We start from the raw sequence: 8,572 nt of genomic DNA on the forward strand, positions 1-8,572 counted from the left end.
CTCCTCTCTAAGGCCTTGCATATACAAACCTTTCATTCCTCTGTCATATTAGCTCTGCTCTGACCCCAAAGAGGACAGCCAGACTAGCCAGGCATGGTGTAGCTGGTGTTGCCTTTGTTGCCTTACTGCCTGTCAATATGGGAACAAATTCGCTGCAGCTTTAATGGGAATGAACATCTGAGCTGAAGCTGTGGTAGTGGGTGAGCAGTCACAGCACAAAACCACGCACAGGCACTGGTACCCTGTGAGGGCTTCTGAGGACTTGTTCCCTGAAATTTATGAGTGTGGTGAACTGAAGTGCTCTGTGACCCTTTCCTAGCCTGCTGTGAAAGGATTGATCTTTCCTTCTTATCACAGGGACCCACAGAAGATGTTGGAGGGCTACTGGCCACATGGAATGGTTTTGTGTTCACAATCACTGCATAGTGAGGGAATTAAGAGCCCCCTCACTGAAGGTTTCACTCAGGAGTTCACACCCTAAGCCAGGCTGGACTGAACTAAGTACACAGTACTAGCTTTCTTGGCAGGGGAGCACACCAAATTAGAGAGCTTGGGTTAGTTCTGCAGCTAAGATATGTGCTGGTGACCATATTTTACGCTTTATTTATACAGCTTTTCTTTTGGGAGATTATAAGTAACAGAATGATGGAAAATTTAGAGGGAAAAACTTTGGCTGATCAGACTTGAAAACGTAGTTTGAACCTGGCTGTACAACAAAGTACCCTCATCTGTGTGTTTTGGTCCAGAGCATGCTGGGTCTGAAGGTTTATTGTCCTGAAACAAATACAGTTATTTATACCTTTAACAAGTAAGTGAAGGAGGGTGTAAGACACAACTGCTTTCATGTGGTAGAATTTCACACCCACAGGTGTAACAGGTGTAAGTGACTGTATAAGATGCAGGACAAGAGAAAACCAGGCTAGTTGTTATTAGGGTCAAGCCACGACCTTTGTCAACACTTTGACTCATTCTGCCCTTAATTGCTAGGAGTGTACAATTAAGCCCTCAGTGGAAACTCAGCTTATATTAGCAGAAGAGCTCCTTTACGAAACAGCCTTTTTATAGGAGTTCTGTCTTACACATACAACAGTAAGAAAGAGTTTGGTCTGGAGACCTGATTGATGACCCAACCTGATCAATTAAAATCATTTGCTGTCAGGCCATGAGTGAATCTGCTACTGGGTTTCTCCTAGAAGCACTCTAGGGGTTGTGAATGCAGCATGTAGCTGGCAGTTTTCTAATAGAGAAGGCAGATAAAGTGTAGATAATGTTTGCAACAGAGTTCCTTTGTGATTGTAGCTGCCCACATTAAATTAAATATGCTATGATGGCGAAAGGTTGTGAGTTCTGCTCTTTTATTTTCCAGCTTTTTGCCAGCATGGCAAACAGCATGAAACAGCACAGCTACACCAGCAAAGCCTTTCAGTGGAAACCAAAACCCATGTGCCCAGCCTGTGTAGAGAAGACATCAGAGAAAGGCTTGCAATCTTTTGATCAGCAGTGCAGCAGTCTGAAAGTTCACAAGGTGAGAAGCACTTCTCACCAAGAGTATACACTGCAAACTGTATTTAGAAATAACATTTTTAATTAAAAACAGCATTTCTGATCCTGTTGGCAGTAGCTATGGGGCATAAGTGAGAATATCTTTTCTGACAGGAGATGTTTGGGATCTTGATGCAAGAGACTGCAAACCAGTCTCAAGCCTGCTTGGATAATCAAATTAAGAACTTCCCTTCCTAGGCATACATTTCTGAAGTGACACGTGCATGTCTGGCATAGACGACTCATTATTGCTGATAACAGAGCTGACATCAAGGGTTTTCCTATGTTATGGAAATTTGTAAAGATGCAAATAGAGACCCTTTGTGTAGATCCTGGCTGTGTTATCACAAGATGCTATTTTTGGTGGCACAACCAGTTTTAAAAGTTCCAGCTCCTCCTGGTTCCCAGAGCCTATTCCTGTCTTTGTACTTCAGTTATCCCTCTCCTGTGCTGCCACGCTCCTTTAGGATCCAGGTGGAAAACAAAACAAAACAAAACAAACCACCAAACACTTTATTTTTAGTCAGGATGATTTTACTGCTCTGCTTTGCAGCACAGCCCCCTAAACAGTGATCAGGCATGTGTGATAGGTGGTGAACTGCGGCATGAAGGTGGCAATACGTCATTAGGAGTGCAGTTGGATGTGGGTGGGAGCATCTTCCACCAGCTTCACATTGCAGGCATGGTCTTGTGAGAATGCACAGGACTGGGGAAAACCTGTCATTGCAAACCCCACCATGATGTCCTTGACTCTGAGGCTTGCAACCCTTGCACCCGGAAACTACTGTACAGGAGTGCCTTGCTTGGCCGCCCCCAACTGCAAGCCCGTCTTACCCAATCTGAGAAAGTGGACCTTGGATCCATTGCTCCTTTACCCTTTCTGTGAATACAAGGACCCACGGGCTGCCAGACCCTTTCCAGCATAGCTCCTGCTTCTGTCAGGCTCTCAGCATCACGCCCACCATGAGCAACCGTGTCACTGCTATGGCCACAGCAGGGTCATCACTGCCTCGTAGTGTCACAGCCCAGCTTTGGGCATTGACTGCTCTGAAGTTACTATGCAAAGCCTCACGCCGTGAAAAACAGGGGACATGTGTGGGTCTGAAATGAAGGCTCATTCATGCAGGAACAGATGGGCTCATGGCTTGGACTCCTATCTGCAGTAGTGACCAGTGGAGAGTAGAGGATCAGAGCAAGCATCTCTGCCCTGGCTGCTGGCACATGTGGCTCAGAATCTTCCCACACTCCAGGGGGATTTGTGTAGGAAGCAGAGGGGTATCTCTGGCACAGTGCGACACCAGAGGCAAGGACACTTCTGCAGAAAGGGATCCTAGCCCAAACCACTCAGCGCATGTCCCAGCCAGCGCCGGGAGCAGGGAGACAGCAGCAGGGTCAAGCTACTCCAGCAGTGCCACCAGGCATGCAGCCATACAGGCTATGGCCTCACCAGGCCTCAGCCATTGCTCTCCCAACATCTCCTGTTTGATGAGGGGAACTTTGTTTGCTCACCCTCCCCAACACTTGGATGCTTACTCAGTGGATTCACTGCCCTGGTGCCCAAGGACCTGGCAGCAGGCATAGTCCCTATAGCTGCCTCACAATTAAGGGCCACCCAGACCTCTTCGTGCATCAGACAGGCAGCGCTGGAAGGAAAAGGCAACACACATCCTTGTCAACTTATTTTATGCTGCTGGGTTTTTTTTCTCTGCACTTGTGGTGCTGCACAGCATGGTGAAAACTGTAAAGCAGGCTGAGTGCGGTTAGTAAGGGCAGTAAAGCAGGATTTTGCACATTGCACTTACTTCCTCAATGATCTTAGTGTGTTTTGTCTTGCCGAAACTAAAGCAAAACACAATGCAGAGCAGCTCTGAGCAAGCTGCCAGTGTTTTGTTTTTACAGAGATTTAAATCTCTAATGAGACCCGCAGCAGTAAGAGGTGATCATGGAAATGCCCCGCATTTTAAAGAAAGGCATTTTTGATTCTTTTTTCACCTCTCGCTCCAGCACAGCCACCACTGGAACATGCAGGTCGGCTGCTCTCACTCAGTGTCACCATCTTTATTGAGAATTCATCTCGCTTCTGTCACTGCAAATTAGAGATGGGTTTATTCCATTCAGCTTCCTGTGCCCGATTCAGAAAAGCTACGATAGTCATAGAGAAACCTGAAGCTCTCTTTGCTCCTTTGGAGTGTGTCACCATAAATCATCCCAGCTAAAAGGCCATATGCCACTTTGTGCTACATTCTCTCAGTTAATAAAATCCGTTAGATCTCAGTGCCTTGGGGCCAAAACACGAGTCTTATGGGTTGTGCTTTATCTATTTCAAGACACCAGGTAAATGGCTAGTTCTGCATAAATGATGATTGCTTTAACCTAGTTCACACTAGGAGCCACTGAAGGAACAGCTGAAATATTTTTGATTACTATTCAATGCTTTCAGCCACTGGCTCTAATCAACAAAGGAGGATATTCAGTTAAAAATCAGGACATTTTGCAAATGCATAAGCAGATATATTGCCTCCACACACATAAACACAGACACATGTTTACAAACCTGAGAGGAGTGTTTCCCTTTCTTTTTTTAAGCCTTTCACAATCACCTTTTCAAGCTACCCTTACAAAAGGCAGAAAAGTTATTTCACTGAAGAAAAAGGCAAAAGAATATGAAAATCTCCATTTAATCACAAGATTTTAAAAATCAGTATTTAACAAATAACTTTTAAAATAGGCCAGTAATACTACAGCTATGATAAAATTGCAAGGTTTGGCAGAGCTGATAATGCAAATAATTTTTGCAATTTCAATTTGAAAGGCAATCAGGGCAGACCTCATTTGTGTTGGAAACTATAGATACATAGAAAAGGGATGTAGCTGCTTAAAAAGATCCTCCTAAAAGAGGCAGAAAATGTTGACTCTGGCATCATTTAAGGAAAACCAGGAGCTCTCTATTAGCTCAAGAGAGGCAGTCCCGGCTACAGGAGTGTTCACAGGTAAGATTTGTCTTTCAGTTATACACTAGCACATAAGACAAAGTGAAAATTAATGTAAGTTCTCCTGACAGGATTAAACAAATCTCTTTCTTACAGTAGTAGGCTCATTTTATCCCTGATCTATTAGTCAAAATAAGTGACAGAGAACAATTAAACCATCTCAATTTAGGATCCTAATGCACACCCATGGTCAGCAGCATTCGTAAGTTTTTCGTTTTCATCAGCATTCATTTTTAAATGGTTTAATGCTGCCTCTGATTGCCAAGTGCTAAAATATGAATCTTCACACTTCTGAGTCACTGATGTAACTAAACTGTGACTTCGGCATCGGAGAGTTTCCTGGGAGTAATGCAAGCTGGGGCCACGAAAACATCTGAGTCACGATTTCCAGGGTAACTCAAGCCCACCTTTGTCAAAACTGAACAAACTCCCACGTTCTCCCTCTTCGCCTCACCAACAACCCCCGGCAACTCCCTTCAGTGGTAACTGGGTGGTTGATGCCTCAGCCTTGGGCTTTTTGTCAGCCTGAAGACTACCCACTGCTCCTGCCTCTTCTGACAACATCAGCACTGGCTTCCATAAAGGTGTTAAAATACATGTTTTCCTTAGACGAGCATATTCTTCTTGAATGAACATCCTCAACTGATGGATGTACAGGTGAGTGGGAATAGGAGCAGGTACAGTTTTACTTCAGGTCTTGGGCCTGCTGTGAACACCTTGTGTCTCACACTTCTCCAGTTAGATGTGTGATGTAAAAGGCCATAGCTACACCCTCAGCTAGACCTTTTTAGAAGCGAGGGGCTGTAAATAAGAAAAAATGGAAGCTATAAATCAACAGACCGAAAGTATTGTCCTTGGTGTCAGTGTAATGAGCTAACCACTCACTTTCTCCCAGTAACAGGGAGAAAAATGAGGGGATATTTTGTCACATTGAAACAAACAAGCAAAATATCCTTCCTCTTTCTTTCACACTCATAAAATTTAGGCAAAAATAAAAAAAAAGTCATCTGAAAAGTTAAAGGAATACTTTCTTTTCTTTTGTTTAGATTTTCTCAAGACTTAGCTTCTGGAGTCTTCTAAGATTGCCTGGGTTAGATAGATGGCTGTATAGTTGACTTTGTGATAGGTTTTTCTTTGCCTTAGAGGTCTGGAAAACCACAAGGAGGGAGGAGATAGGAAATGAAGGCGCAAGGAGGTGGATGTTGTACTCCCACAGGCCTGTCAGATCTCTCGGTTGGGATGTAACACATCCTTAGCTGTGCACACTTTCTCCAGTGAGCCCTTCTGGAACAACCTCTGTTAGCAGCAACTGGGGCTGGAGCCCCAATGTCCTGCATGACCAAGGGTAGACAACAGCACCCATTTCCCTTCTCCTTCCAGTCAATCACAAACAGTTCCTTGAGGACATACTCAGCCAGATGGCTTCGCCAGTTCTCACTGGAAATTTTCCTTTGGGAAGGCAGACTTGAAGTGTTCACTCTCTGACTGGCATTCTTGCCTTCAGCCTCTCTTTTTTGGCAGGGCTGTGGCTGCAGCCCGGCAAATTGACACTACTATCAGGTAGGAAAATTAGGGAGGAAAGTGTTTTTGAAATAAAACTTTTCACTGTCTACATTACATCAGTTATTCTTATTTCTTCCATTTTTTTTTCACACTTGACATATTAAATATATCTGCTTACAGAAAGATAATAAGCCTAATCTCTTCAACTTTCTGTCCAGCAATTCAGGCATAATACAGTTATATTAGTACCAAACCTATGCAAATAATTGTGCAGTTCTGGTTATTGGTATTAGTATTTTCACCAGAGCCTGAAAATTAATTGTGCTGTTTTCAAGAACTAACCAAATACTCCAACTCTACTGGAGGCTTTTATAAGAGAGTTAGCCCCAGTACTATTGTTTTCATTTGAATCTTACAGAATGGGTGACTGTAAAGACAAATTTAAAATTAGGGTCAGATGAGAGCGGAGATTCTTTGTGCTGAAAATAGATCACAGAGTTATCTGTATCTGACAAAGGTTTATCTACAGCCTTGATGATTCCACTTACACCGTGTATGGGTACAGAGATCTGATTTTGTAATATTAAACATAAGGACCCCAGAGCGTTCAATAAAGCTTCCTCCAGGATAAATTTCTAAAGGATACAGGTAAGCCTATGAATTGGCTAGTCCCTTGCTTGCACAAAACAAGCAGAGGTCTTTTACTGGGGCCTTCAGTGGTCTAAATAAATCAGTATTATCAGTATTATATATTGCTTCCTTCCTAAGGACGGCACTTAAATCCTTTTTTGGTACTCAACTGCTTGGAGTCAGTCAATTCCTTAATAAAAAAACCAAACAAAACAACAATGACAACCCCCCCAGAAAGAACAAAAACAACAACAACCAAACAAACCCACAAAACCAAAACACCCCAAAGAACAGCACATGTAAAGGGAACAATTATTCTGCATGATACCCTTAACATTTTCCGTGATCTGACACCTACACACTGTCTGGGCAAAGGACACTAGTAAATATTTTTTAATAAAGCTGAACAAAATTTACATCTAACATCAAAGCATTTATTTCTCTGTGAGGGCTAGCCACAAGCCAGAATTGTCCTTTGTGTTTTGATTGATGGCAAATTGTACAAATAGATTAATAGCACAATTAAATTGATTGAACAACTAAAAGACAGACCAAATACCAGTCCTACATAGGCTGCAAACGAAGTTATTCAGAATCTTCCGTGGACTTCAGGTGGGGCCCCAAATTTGCTAGGCAGTTCAAACTCTTTGTGTGGAGATGTTGGCCTTTGGCTACAATCAAAAGTGGTGCAGAACACCTGGAGGACAACGACGGCATTAAACGGGGTTGAGCATTTGCCTTTCAGAGTAGGATGAGGTAAAAAGAAAGAGGGAATCTTTATTCTTCTGAAACTCTCCTCGTGTTTAGCACTGTGGAAGTGTCTGAGAAGATGTTTGCTTTCAGTGCTGCTGGTGGAATAACAACTTAGGCATGGTGTCTTGGCTGATGCTTGCAGACAACAGTCCCTTAGTGGGTGACCGTACCATTGCTTCCTGCTCAGCCTCCTGCCCCTTTTAGAGTTACTTGCATTTAAATGGTCCTAACTTGGCTTTGAAGTTAATATTTCTTTGAGGGGAATGAAGTGATGTACTTATGTCTTCAATTGTTTGTGTGCTGGCGGTTGTTTGCAAGACTGGCTTAGTGAGGAAGTGGAATTCGAGGAGTTTTACACTGTCAGTAATAACCCGCAGCACTTCTACAGCCTCCTCTGTCTTCAAAGTCCTGTGCAAATAGGAGCTGATTAATCACACTGATGAGTGCCTGATAGGCCATCGTTTTGAAAAGAAAGCGTTTTGTTCTGTACAAAACAAACGGTAATGAGGAGCTATTAAAAACACACCATACATTTACTCCTCCAGTGTCTAAATAGGCTGCAGCTTCAAATAACTTACAGGCAAAACCGAAGATGTATAAATTGGAAATGTAAGGAGTGTTTTTCCCTATCCAGTTCCTCCAATGTCAGACTATTTTTCTTGTTGTCTTTACATTTCCCATTTGAAAATTAAGAGGGTGTAAAGGAAAAAAAACCCAACCAACCAAACAAAAAACCTCACAAACATAAAACAACAAAAACCCAAAACGAACCAGCAAAAAAAAAAAAAACCCACACACCAAAACTAAACAAAAGCAACAGCCAAACAGAACAGCTCAGGAATTCAACTTCTTATCCACCTGGCTGTCAAGGTAATCACTGGTAAAATGCACTCTTGTTTCAAGAGGAGAGCCAGACAGGCTGGAACAATAGTAGTGTGTATAAACTTTCCCCATTCACCTCAAAGGGCTTCGGTTCTAACACCTCATTAAGACGGTTTAAATGCTAAAGCTGCCGTTTTTGTTGTCGATTATCATATCAGAAACCTTCACCTGACATACTTAATTAGTGCAGCTGCAAGCCCTGGCTTGTCTTCGTGGAGGAGTGGGTTTCAAATTTAAGCTATGTAAACACTGGAATCACGAGTCAAGTGCTT

This window comes from Nesoenas mayeri, assembly GCF_963082525.1.
Source record: "Nesoenas mayeri genome assembly, chromosome: 2".
NCBI lineage: Eukaryota > Metazoa > Chordata > Aves > Columbiformes > Columbidae > Nesoenas > Nesoenas mayeri.